Genomic DNA, 12552 nt, shown 5'->3' with positions numbered 1-12552 from the left:
TTTGGTCTTGGCCATGTTACCTCTTTACTCAGAGCCTTGACTCTCTCCTGTGCTTCCTGAAGCAACAGAACAAGCTGGTGATTGTCCTTCTGCAGTGACACCACGGTTTTCAGCTCTGCTCCTCCGAGAGTCACCTGCAGTGTGAAACGCTTGCTCCGCCCCTCTTTCAGTTGGGCCTCTCCTTGAGCGATCAGCTTCCTCAGCTTGCTCCGTGCTCCGTGCTCCGTTGTCAACTCGTCAAGGAGGTCCTTCAGCATCCCTTAATGCGCTCAGTCACCTGGGTTCTGCGCTGCATCTCGCAGTGCAGTATGTGCTCCAGTGCAACAGGATCAGGGATGTTGTTCGTGCATGGAACCCTTCAGCGCCTTCTTGTACCTCTTCCTCTCACTGTTCTCAGCCGTCACCAGAGTGGTGTGCGATGACAAAGGAACTCAAAGCCTCTCTAGAAGGTTTCCAATTGTCTGCATGTAGAGGAGTCTGTTGTCCACAGTCACGACAAGTCTCAGGTCCCATAACGTACTCAAGTATTCATCTTTCACGAAGTAGCTTGGCGCCTGTGCCCGGCACATCAGCACGTCCTGCAGGCGCTGCTCTTCAAAAACAGCCAAATCGTTTTGCAAAAGCTCTTCCAACTGCTGCTTGTACCTCTTGGCACACATGTAAATGTTCTCAATAATGTGGTCTGTGTTGCGCAGGGTCTTCTCTCCAATTATGTAGCTTTTAGGCATACAGGGTAATTCACAGGGAACAGCTATCGGACAACCGCTGGAACTGGAGTTGTACAGTGGAATTCTGCAGGCGCACTGATGCCCTGTCCGTGTTGGGAGCTTCAGGAAGTGACGGTTGCAAGGTTATCTTGACTCCCTGTTCCGGAACCATCCATCTTCTGTGGCGATCGTCTTAATTTCACACGATGGAGCATGAGCTTCAAAGCACTCATCGAGATATTGAAATGCCGATGCTGATGGGTTGTGGTGCAGATCTCTTCATTGGATATGACTGTCCCGAGCATTTGCACCTCAAAGGGTCATTACAGGTGGTGACTGTGAGCCCTATGGGATACAGACTGACCTTGGGGCAGTACGCCAGACAGACTCTACTCTAAAGATGTTACTGGTCTGTGTCACAGAGTAGAAAGAACTTCCACCTGTAACACCAGCTGCTGTCATCAAGGTGCTCGAGTCAGACTTCTCAGACACAAGTCGGAGGGAGAAGCACATATCACAGGAGAACATCCAGTTCCTGCAGACTTTAAAAGAGATAATCCACAAGAATGAATGTGGTCACTTAGAGATGAGGCTGGATCGAGTCAAATAAAATAGTTTAACCATTCACAACTATAAAACCAGAACAGAAAGCGTCACTGAAGTGGGAGAAACGAAGGAAACTCAAAATGGCAGAAGTCCATAAACAAGAAGAAGAGTCCAACAGAAAGCATCACCGAACCGGGAGAGTCAAACAAACTTAAATCTGTAAATAGAGAAACAACAACACAATGAACAGAGACAGTCAATCACAAAACAAACAGGAAACATGTGGAAACAGAGGAAGGAACAAAACACTAACTCAGCCACCAGGGTTTCAGACAGAGTAATCAAATTAAGTAAACAAGCGCACAGAAAGTGAGAATGAACGAGGAGCTCCAATTTACCAAATGAACGAGAGGAGTCGATCTGGCACACGTTGCTGGAGTCCAGGTGTCTTTATACACAGGTGAGTAGAGGGCGATTGGCTCCAGCCGTGTGCCACACAAACAGGAAGGAAGGAGGGAGAAACAAAACCGGAATCAAGGGACAAAATAAAAGCGGAATCATGACAAATACGTCCCGAAGAGTAATAAAAGCCTGTTGTGAATATCAGTCGTGACGTGGATTTACTGACTGGCAGTTATATATGGGGTGGACAGTTTTATGCAGCTGACCACTTCGAACAGGTGCTTTTTTTAGGAGAATAAATGGAGTGGAGGTGGACTTTTTGAAGGTGACTAGCAGGTCTTTGAGGCTAACAATTCTAGCTAACAGACAGGTGTGTATTGTGACCATTTCTTCCTCTCTCTCTCTCTCTCTCTCTCTCTCTCTCTCTATATATATATATATATATATATATATATATATATATATATATATATACAGTATGTAGAGTGGGCCTCCCCCAATCGTTGCTATGCCCCTGTCAAAAGATACATAACTAAATGTCCCAGCTATGCAGACGATGCGTTGTGTTGCTGACATCCATTATCATTTAAGGGATGAGATGACTTACACCATATATCAGACACATCATTTTTGAGTGAAATATTACGATGGGACGACCTATGAGTCTGGATTATACCTTTCAATCATCTTTAATGGACCAACTTTCCATTCCAGAATGGCTGCCAAATGATTATAAATGTAGAAAGGCCTTTTTAACTCGGCACAAGTAGAGCCGAGTAACACTGCTGATAACATGGTTGTGTGTTCTTTATGAACTTCTTCAGCAGAGACTCACAATTTGTCTTTGCATGTGCCAAGCTAATATGAAGTTTCGGCACACATTCATGACATACTGGGGCACACATTGACTTTTAAAATGCAGCTTTAGAAGACACAAACATTGTGTGCTTTACATTAGTCAAAATAGTCGACAAATATTGACAATTAAATTAGTCGCCGATGGCTTTGTGTATCATAAAGTCGTGACTCTTTTCGGCACGACTCAAAACAATCAGCAGGATCAATGGCTGCGGCTGCAGGAGCGTCACGACCCAAAAGTCCAAATTATGGGAACATGTTAAAATGGACTCACTAAAGCAGAAACATTTACCTTAGATACCTCACAAACCACATGTTCAACAATTAAAAAATAACTCCGGTTACATTCTGTACATAGAATTTTCACAGTATTTGACCATTTAAACCACTACACTCAGACATGCTGTAGACCGTACATGTCAAGTTGAGAATACTTGTCTGTCAAGGTAGTCATTAGGTGGAGGCCGAGTGTACCATGACTTTGCGTGTCTTTTCTACTCACAAACCTTTTTTTTAATTCTAAAGAGTTCTTATTAAAGTAATCACCACACAAAAGACGTTGGCGTCACGACCCGCTGGGACTAAAACACAATCTGTGAGTAATGGAACTCTGTTGGATGAAGCTCTGTCAATATTTGAATCAGATTTTGTTGTTGCTTCAGGCGTAATTCCAATTATTTCTGTTTCCAGCCAACCATTCAAGGGTTCGCAGGTGTGCGGATGACTCACAGGGTTCTGTGACTGGAGCTCACGTGGGTCTTGACCTTGTTCTGCCAGATATTATCGGGAATCATAAATGTGATGTGATCACTTTATTTTTGGCAAATAAACATAAAACAACCCCAACAAATTAGTGAATTAAATAGTGTATGAGCTGCATGGCCTCATTGGGTTAATATGGTTTGAGTCAAACAGTATCATTAGTTGACTCCAGTCCTTGAGCAAGGGAACATTAGGTACAGCATGGCCCTGACTGTGAACGCCATCGTGAATAACAACATCTTGATATTTGAAAAGGCTGCTATAAATATTTAATGTTATTCTGCTGAATGCTAGAGAAACTGACAAAACAATGACACTGCACACAACTGCTAACAAAAATAGACGCAGACAATCCAGTAACCAAGTTCCAATAATGGTGCAACAACTTAATACTGCGACAACCGGAATGCCGTGTGGGACATTTGTGTTCCAACATGTAAAATAAAATCCATAAAATCTATAAAAAGTAAATGAAATCTTTAAAAAGTAAAATTGTAGATTTCAAGAGCTTGTGTCGTTGTTCCTTATCTATTGCAACAAAACTATACAAAACATGATAATGGACATATTACTTTACATTATTATCATTATAATAATGGATTTTCAATACAACTTTGAATTTGCAAACATATTTAACTACTTATAAGATTATTACTTGCTTCTTTACTTTCTATAAAAATAAATAAGCAAGTAAAATACAGGGTAAAATATAGCCTGGCTTAACAACATGCTAAGCAAAAAGTTTATATTCATTAATAACCGACCAACATGCTGCTTTGAAAAAAAAAAATCAATAAATACATACTTTCTACCTCAAGATAAATGTACTAAAAAATGAATGAATAAATAAACTGAGCGCCCCATGAGGAATTATTGTGTACCTGATGCTGCCTAGAAGGACTGAGAAGACAGGTCATTGAACAGATGATTTTTTTCTGCACTGTATACTTATTTTACTAGATATGCTATAGTTTTTACGACGCACTCCTGCTCTAAGTCCAACTCAGGTGGAGCAGACTTTCAGAGGACATTTTCGAAGGTCCTTTCTAAGATTCTGAGCTGGTTACCAAGGCACTTAAAACCAGTAATGAGTAGTACATCTGCTATCAAACCCAGCTACATTAAAATGTGCGTTCACTCATGAGCGCGTCGCTAATCCCCACAGCCCCTAAATACTGTGTTGTGATAATAAAACACTTCTCTAGTCTGATGCTGAATAAGCAGTCTGCTTCCAAACAGGTGCAAAATGCATGACACTACCACGAGTAGCCATAAAAGCCTTCCTCAGCCTTCCCCACCTCCCGGTCCCCCAGGCAAGTCACCTCATTTACACTTCCAAGTGCTACAAGTAAGACTCTGGGCCTGCAGCAACAACATAATTAACACTGGAAATGGGTCACAGCTATGAGACATGTATCTGATTTGAGAAAAGGTCTTGACGATCATGATAAGCTAGTTGAGAAAACAGTCACAGGTTTGAGGTGGGAAAAAAAAAAAATGGGAAGGCAAAAAGAAAGTGCTCAGCGGTGTTCAACATACTTCCCAGGATGGAGTCGATAAATCAATGAGATGCTTACAACGTACACGCTGTTGATAAGGTTCTGAATTCACTGAGGCTTTTAGACATTTCCTCTTCAAGCAGTCACGATAGCTCCCAAAACACCAGCCCAAAACACAGGTGAAGTCGCTGAAATATTGAAGAGCATTAATGTTTGTTACGAACGTTTTCTCAATCTAAGATTGTAATGGCCTAAAACCTACTGTTTGTTCATGTTTCTGAGGGCAAGATGGTGAAAAAAATAAAAATAAAAAAAATAATAATATATATATATATAACAAATTAAATATGAATTATTAATTACCACAAAAAACATGTTAAAATATTTAATTTAATTTAATTTAATTTAACAGTTTGCGCTCAAGACCACCCGGAACCTTCCTGGTCCACTGAGCATACTGATGCACAAGACACTAGGATAGGATGATAACAACAACAAACATGGAGGAATCTGCTGAGAATACTTTACTTGGACTTAAGTTTCATTTTAAGACAAATCTTTTCAAGACATTAAAAGAGCTTTAGTTTAAATAAGGTGATATAAAAACTTGAATGCAGCCACCATCGTGATTTATTGGGCTCTTGTCAAACTGATGCAAAATAAATGTTCAGTAATATACTAAATTCATTCAAATTGAAAAATGTGGCTTCTTCTGGCATATATTCTGAGACCATTAAACGGCGATTAACTGAGATGAATTCATCACAAATTATCAAATTAATAATTTGTATTTTTTTTTTTTTAGTAAAACCCCACCCCTTATATATAAAAGCAATAAAAGCCACAATGATGCCTGACTCACATCCTGAATTCACCATAGACTGTGACATATTACGGCACACATTGTTTTTTGCCTGTGTTCAAATTTCACCTACTCACACTGACAGACCTGAAATATGGGTGCGCAATCGCCTCCATGACCACAAACATCCTGTGGTGGAAATGCTGTCAGATGTTGATATCCATCCCCCTCAGAAATATTACAGGGGTGCTGTTAGTGTGCAGCCAAGACAATCAATCACCACCTTCTTCATAACCGCCCGGTTCCCCCGCTGCTTCTGCCAATTCTCCCAGCGAACTGCACTGCATCTTTAATGTGAATGGAACACTGACATCCCCCGCCGCCCAAAGTAGCGGATGCGGAGGAGGGTACTGATCCGTCCAACTTTCAGGCCTCGCTTGAGATTTCAGAATAGCTCTTTTGTCTAAGTACAATTACTGCACTTATGTTTTGTATTGTATTAAACCCTTTCATACGTGAAAGGCGGTTTTGAAGAAGTGGTTGAGTCATGTTCACAGGAAGCAAGGTGAGCGCAAAAGAAGGTAGCACGAGCTATTACTGCCAGAATGATAAGAATTGACATATTCGACTGTTGACTAGAACTTTTTAAAAGTCAGCAACTCAAAGTTGAGGCGCTTAAGGTCTGGGTGTCCAGGCAGAACAAGTGGTGTTTTACTGATGCAGAAAGAAGAAGCTTACTTTGATGATCATGCTCAGAAGTACTGTAAAACACGGTCATTCATTATGTCTCAAGGATAGAGGAGGTCTTGAAGATGCTGAACTCAATCTCTCTCTTCCGCAGTGGAAATTGGAAGTAGTGTCATCCTTTGTTTACTCTGGGTAGTTAGTGCAACATTAAAAATGCCGAAAAAGAAGAGTGAAAAAGCCAAAATTTAGTTAGTTAAAACAGTGTTTACCTCTCGAGCTCAGCAGCTGAGTTTGCCAGCATTTCCACATTTCTGTCTGTTAAACCGAAAGATTTAACGCGTCCCTTGACCTGAAAATGTCATTCAATATTGAGTTTGCTTTGATTCCATTATATTTTTATGTGAAAGAGCCCAACACGTTTCCCCCACACACGGCCATACAATTTATAAATGACTTTTCAGCTCTCTGTGTTGCTGATCAGTGTGAGACCTGAGCTCGTCTCCCAGCAACAAGAAATTTTAATCTCAGGAGTGAAAGCTTCAAGTGTGTTCTTTACACCAGGTCTATTCATTTTTACATGTGATTCAGGATTAAACTAAAGATGAAGTTACTCTGGCTCTTAAGAACATTAACGGTGAAAATAACTTGAAAATATTTTTAATACTGAGACATATATACTTGAAACTTATTAATTTTAATACTATATATATATCAAAGGTTTTTAAAACACAATGACTGATAACATACATAACTGTATGTGGGTATGGTAGTTGGATGAAGTTTACCATAGTAAAAAAAAACAAAACATAGTGTTACAAAATGCTTCTTTTTTTCTTACCTTTACTTTTACATGCATTCCCTGGTACCTGTCTAACCCAATCAGCTCTTGGATATCGACTGCTTTTATTTGGTGATGGTATTGATCTCCATTGTTAAGCACCTTCTTTTCCTCTGCTCTGTCTCTCCTGCTACTATTCCTATCCCTGTTGTTCTCGCTCTCGCTCCTCTCCTGGTTCTTCATCTTCTCGCTCTTGCCCTTGCCCTGACTCTCCCTTGTCCTGGGTCCTGTGTCATCCAAATTTTCCCCGACAGTCCACTGCTGTGTCCTTGTCTGTCTTTGCCTTCTCCTTGTTGCTGTCTTCCCGGGAAGTGTGGGCACTTCCTCTGGATTCTGCCTCTTATTCTCTATCCTGGCACTTGACTCTCCTGACCTAGAACTTTACTGCCCCTCAGTTGTCCTGGCACATGTCTTACACTAATGTATTTTGGCACTGCTCCTCAACATCTGCCCCACTTGTCTTACCTTATTGAGTAGTAGTACTTACATACACATGTCCAGCTACGCGTCTTCCCAAACCTTGCTATGGGAGCTCTTCCTTGTCAATGTACCTGCCATCTTTTTCTGGACCTCCGCTGAATTTGTCTTGACTTGTCTATGACCCCATCATTCCTAGTTCCTTGGGTCTTGTCTCACCCGTCTGCTTGTCAATCATATCTACTCTTTGTTATTGTGCTTCTCCGCTTAGATCTGGCACTTGTCTTACTCTCTCTTGTTTCGTTAGAATACAGTGTATTTATTCCCGTGGCACATCTTACTCTCGTTTACACTGGTACTGTACATGACTTACCCTTGTGGCCCACCCCTCCCCCAGTCTTACTCCCCCTTGCCCAGCTGTCTTCTCTTCATGCTGAATGATCTTAATTTCATCATGTTGTCCTGGATTTTTACTTTTTTTTGGATCTCCCCATTGAGGCCATGTGAACAAATCCAACAATTCAAAATTTGATTTTGCAGTGACTTCAATCTGCTGTTACTCCCTATCACTGGGAAACTGCCAAGAAAAATGCATTTTCTTCCATTAAAAATGTTTGAGTCAACGTAAACCAACACGTGAATTGATAAACTGAAAACAAATAGTGCCAAAAATTATGGACATGCTAAATGAAAAATGTATATGAAATAAGTACATCTACTTTATTATGATGTTCTGAGGTAGTACCCTAGTTTCCGGAGTGCGCTGGTTGTTTTGCTCCTCACTAAGTCGGGGACTGATGGATGAGCAGATGAGCGGAGTCTGAGAGGTGAAGATAGCTAATGTTTGTGTGTGGGTACTGCGAATGAACACAATAAATGACAATAGAAAGATGTTATAAGAATAATAGCACAGAAAAATAGAAAGAGCACAGAGACCGATGGATGGTTGGCCATGATTGTTTCCAACCATCTGGTCTAGTGATGGGTGACGGCACACTGTATTCGGTTTTGCTATACTATACATTTAAATATTGGAATTTGGACATTAAAGAATTTTGTCCGAATTGTTTACGTCCAAATTGTGAACCTGTGTGGTAAGAGAGTTTTGACTTCATCTCAGTAGTAGTGAATATGATGACATGTGATCCGTAGGGTGCAGCACAGTGGAGCAGTGGTCAGCAATGCAGCCTCTCAGCAAGTAGGTCCAGGGTTCAACTCCAGCCTTGGACCTTTCTCAGTGTACTTTACATGTTCTCCCACTGCCTGCATAGGTTTTCTCTGGGTACTCTGGTTTATTTGACATTACCGTCCTCCAAAAATAGTACAATAGTTTCAGAACTTGAGCAAAGAATGATTTGTTCAGAACTCTGAGTAACTGTAAACAGCTTCCAGGGCTCCACTAGCTAAGATAAGGAAGCTATTAAAAAAAAAAAAAATGGGCCGACTTCCCAGAGAGGAGTGGAGGAGTAAGCTCAGAGCCACAGAACTGACAGGTTTAACATGTGAGTACAAAAACAGAGAGTCAGAGGAGGCGGACGACATCAAAAAGGTTTGGATTTTGAAATACGAGAGGAGATTAATTGCGTAGCACAGCTTTACATGGGCGATGGTTGATCGATGATCCGTGGATCGTGAAGCTCTGCGGCGAGCAGTGATTGGAAATACTCGGGTACTTTCACGATCACGGTCTCTGATTTCAACTACGCTGCACTGGAGGGTGAAGCTGGTATCACAGAGGAGCACAGATGGTAGGTTTGTGACTTTGGCAGACCATGCTTCTTATAATTGAATCCAGCAGATGAAAATCATTTGTCGTGTCAACAAGACACAAAACTCAGTGGCTCTTTATCACTAATAGATTTGTGTCTACTTTTTTATGTACTATAGGGATACAATAGAATGAAAACTCTTTTTCTCCAAGGCTGAAAACCCCAGACACTGAAGTAACTGTTGCGGCAGTATTACTGCATATATGGCTGACTGTGTGCTTATCTGACTATAATTTAAAATTCACATATATCACTTATAGTACTATTCAATCTTGAAAATGCAAATTTAGCACCAACATTTCAACAATGGTATATATAATAAAATTTTAAATGAAATTCAACATGAAACATTTTGCTGGCAAACTTAACCTCTCTCACGAATGATGCGCAACCTGCTGAAATATGTTCTCATGAATACATGCATTCACAGCACACACTGGTTTGGAGAATTACTACACTGCAGTATATGAGAAAGAATGAATGTTCACTCTTTCAGCCAAAAACATAAGAACAACATGACGTGCAATTCAGACAGTAATTGGGTTTCCATCTATACTGTTATTTGGATTTTCAAAAATAGCAAAAAATAAACGATAGAAAAAAAATACCAGGAGGTGGATTTGTCTGTGTTTCGATAAAAAAGAAATGACAACTTATTGCTATGGAAACAGGTTTTACAGATGAACGATCATGGCCCCATCAGCCTCAGCTGTCTCCCCAAAAGTCGCCACTTCACAACAATACTGCCACACTACAAATTAGTGTGCACTTGTCAACGGTCCACATCAACACAAAATGTTCTACAACACATTTTAAGCAGCGAATGATTGTTGAGGCTGACGTGTCACGGCCAGCCAGATGTGGTCCTGGCTAGATTTGCGTCCCTATCTCTCAATAAAAATAGTTTTCAGTCAATCATCCTGCAGCCGTCTTCACCCCGTCCGTCTCTTCATTTGTCCAGCTGGAATGCGCTACTTCAGTTCTGCGAGCAATGGACTCAGTCATTCTGATGTTTCTTTTCTGATTTTGCCTTTAAGAATGCGCCGAAAAACACCATGATCACGTCCACCTATATGATGCATTATTTGTCGTCCATTTCATCTTTAAAAAGAGATTGTTATGCTGAAGGCATTGCAACTCTCGGATAAGTCGTGGTGGTGCGCCACATGTAGCGGAAACACTGCAGTGAGCCGTACGCGAGTAAACTGTTTTTTGGTTTTTTTTCGCCCACATCGCCCATAGCTAAAACCGGCCCAGTGAGCAGCACACACTCTTCTCAGAAGGCAGTCAGAAAAAAACAAGTTTAATATTTCAAAAGTTTATTTCCTCAATCCATAATGAAACATGAACTCATGAATTGAAATTGAAGGTGATTACACCCTGTGGTGAAACAGGTGACCACAGAACTGATACAAACTCGTGTCTCCCATGTTTCTAACTCATGTAACCCATTGTGGGTAAACACCAGTGTCTCTTGTTTAGTGCCTACAAGCTTCTTATTTGTTGCTAGAGCATTACAGCGTCTCTACAGTCCTGGCATAGGAACTGCATTGTTTTAGGTTGTTTCCAGTGGATAAGTGTCGACGTTTTTACTGAGCTTTGTTCTTTTTTCAAAATTACATGGAAAAAATATGGAGGTCTATGTGGGTGTAGGCTAATGATATTCTGGATGGAAAACAGTGAAGAAATATCAGTGTGTAGAGAAACAGAGTGTGTTGTCTGTTTTGTGGCAGAGAGACGCTAACAAATGGAAATGGACATAAAGTCACATTTTTTTTCGCAATTTTTGCACATTTTCACTAAGGTGTTGAAACATTAGGATGGACACCTGATTTGTGCTGCTTTATCCTTAGAAGATTTTTTATTGTACTTGAATTATAACACAGATCATGTGCAGTCATAATGAAGTGAGGATGATCTCGCCTAGATCTTGGTGAATCCAGATCATCGTGCTTTGACTGTGGTTTTGAAGCGTCATCACAACATCCATTTCACCCGTGTTTTTTTCAGTGCCACCCAAAAATTGAAGATGCACTTTGGGACTGTTTCTGGATGAAATGTTCCAGTACATTCATTTATTTCTCCCATGGTGTCTTTAAAAGCAAGAGCAACTACCATTGTGTAAAAAATTTCAGGAATTAATTAAATGTATTGGAAAACACAAAATTAATGACTGGATTAATACCATAGGTTGAGCTTAAAGACCTAGAAAGCCCTAAAAGGCTGTTGTTCTAGGGCAAGATTTTTTCAAATCAATAGTCTCCAGGCTATTTTTAAATGAAAACATCTGCCTCATGTATTATTTCCCTCAGCAGTGGAGCATAAGAACATAACTTTTTTTTCATGATAAAATATTATCCAGCTCCAAGTTTTGTAGCCACTTCTATTTGGAGTGCTATTATACTTCTTCTTGTTGTGACGACTTTGTGACAGGAGAAAAAGTAGCAGCTGGATCCAGAATGAACTATCCTGACTCCGCCTCTCCAGAATGTAGTGTGACAGGAAGTGACAGTCATCTTCACAGTGACCAATCAGTATCCATGTCAAGCTCAAACAACTGTGTCTGCACCAAAGGCTTGGGAAGCAAATACCTTTCCCCTTGCAAGATACCATCATTTTACATCAACGTTTTGAAGTGGCGTGACCTGGTTCTGAGTGGTTGTTGCTGTTGTTCCTTTGTTTTCAGCTTCACACAGCACTGGACCTTCTGGGACAAAAGACACTCCAAAAATATCAACAACAGACACGTCCCTGAGTATTAAAGTGGGATCATTGTTTGATCTAAATGAATAGTGACATCAAGCAGCCAACAACGAAACAGATCAGTCGTCATGAAAGTCCATTGGCCAATGAACTGTGTCAAAGGCAACAAATTCAGCAGTGGCTTATAGCCACAGCCTTCATACAAGCCAAGGCTCAAATATGGCGACTAATGCATTTACTACTTTACACAAGCAGATGGCAGACACCTGTAACTTCAATCTTGGGCACATTTGAGGGCAGATATCGTTTGGGAGTGTATACAGTTTAAAGGCCGCCCCCCGGTCACAGAGACCAGGCAGGCTGTGTTATGTAGCAGGCAGACGGCAGATTTGAGTGACTCAGATTCTGAAGAGAAATATTCATCCCTTGATGATGATTTTTCACTATGGTGTAATGGAGTGCCGGTGATTTTGCGCAAATGTACAGCTGGTCCATTCACCTTGTTGCTTCACAGATGACGAAGAATGTCACTAGTGGATCAGATGAACATCTGTATGAAATG

Source organism: Synchiropus splendidus, chromosome 5, assembly GCF_027744825.2.
Source record: "Synchiropus splendidus isolate RoL2022-P1 chromosome 5, RoL_Sspl_1.0, whole genome shotgun sequence".
NCBI lineage: Eukaryota > Metazoa > Chordata > Actinopteri > Syngnathiformes > Callionymidae > Synchiropus > Synchiropus splendidus.
The sequence above is the reverse complement of the archived record's forward strand: the minus strand, read 5'-3'. Positions refer to the sequence as shown.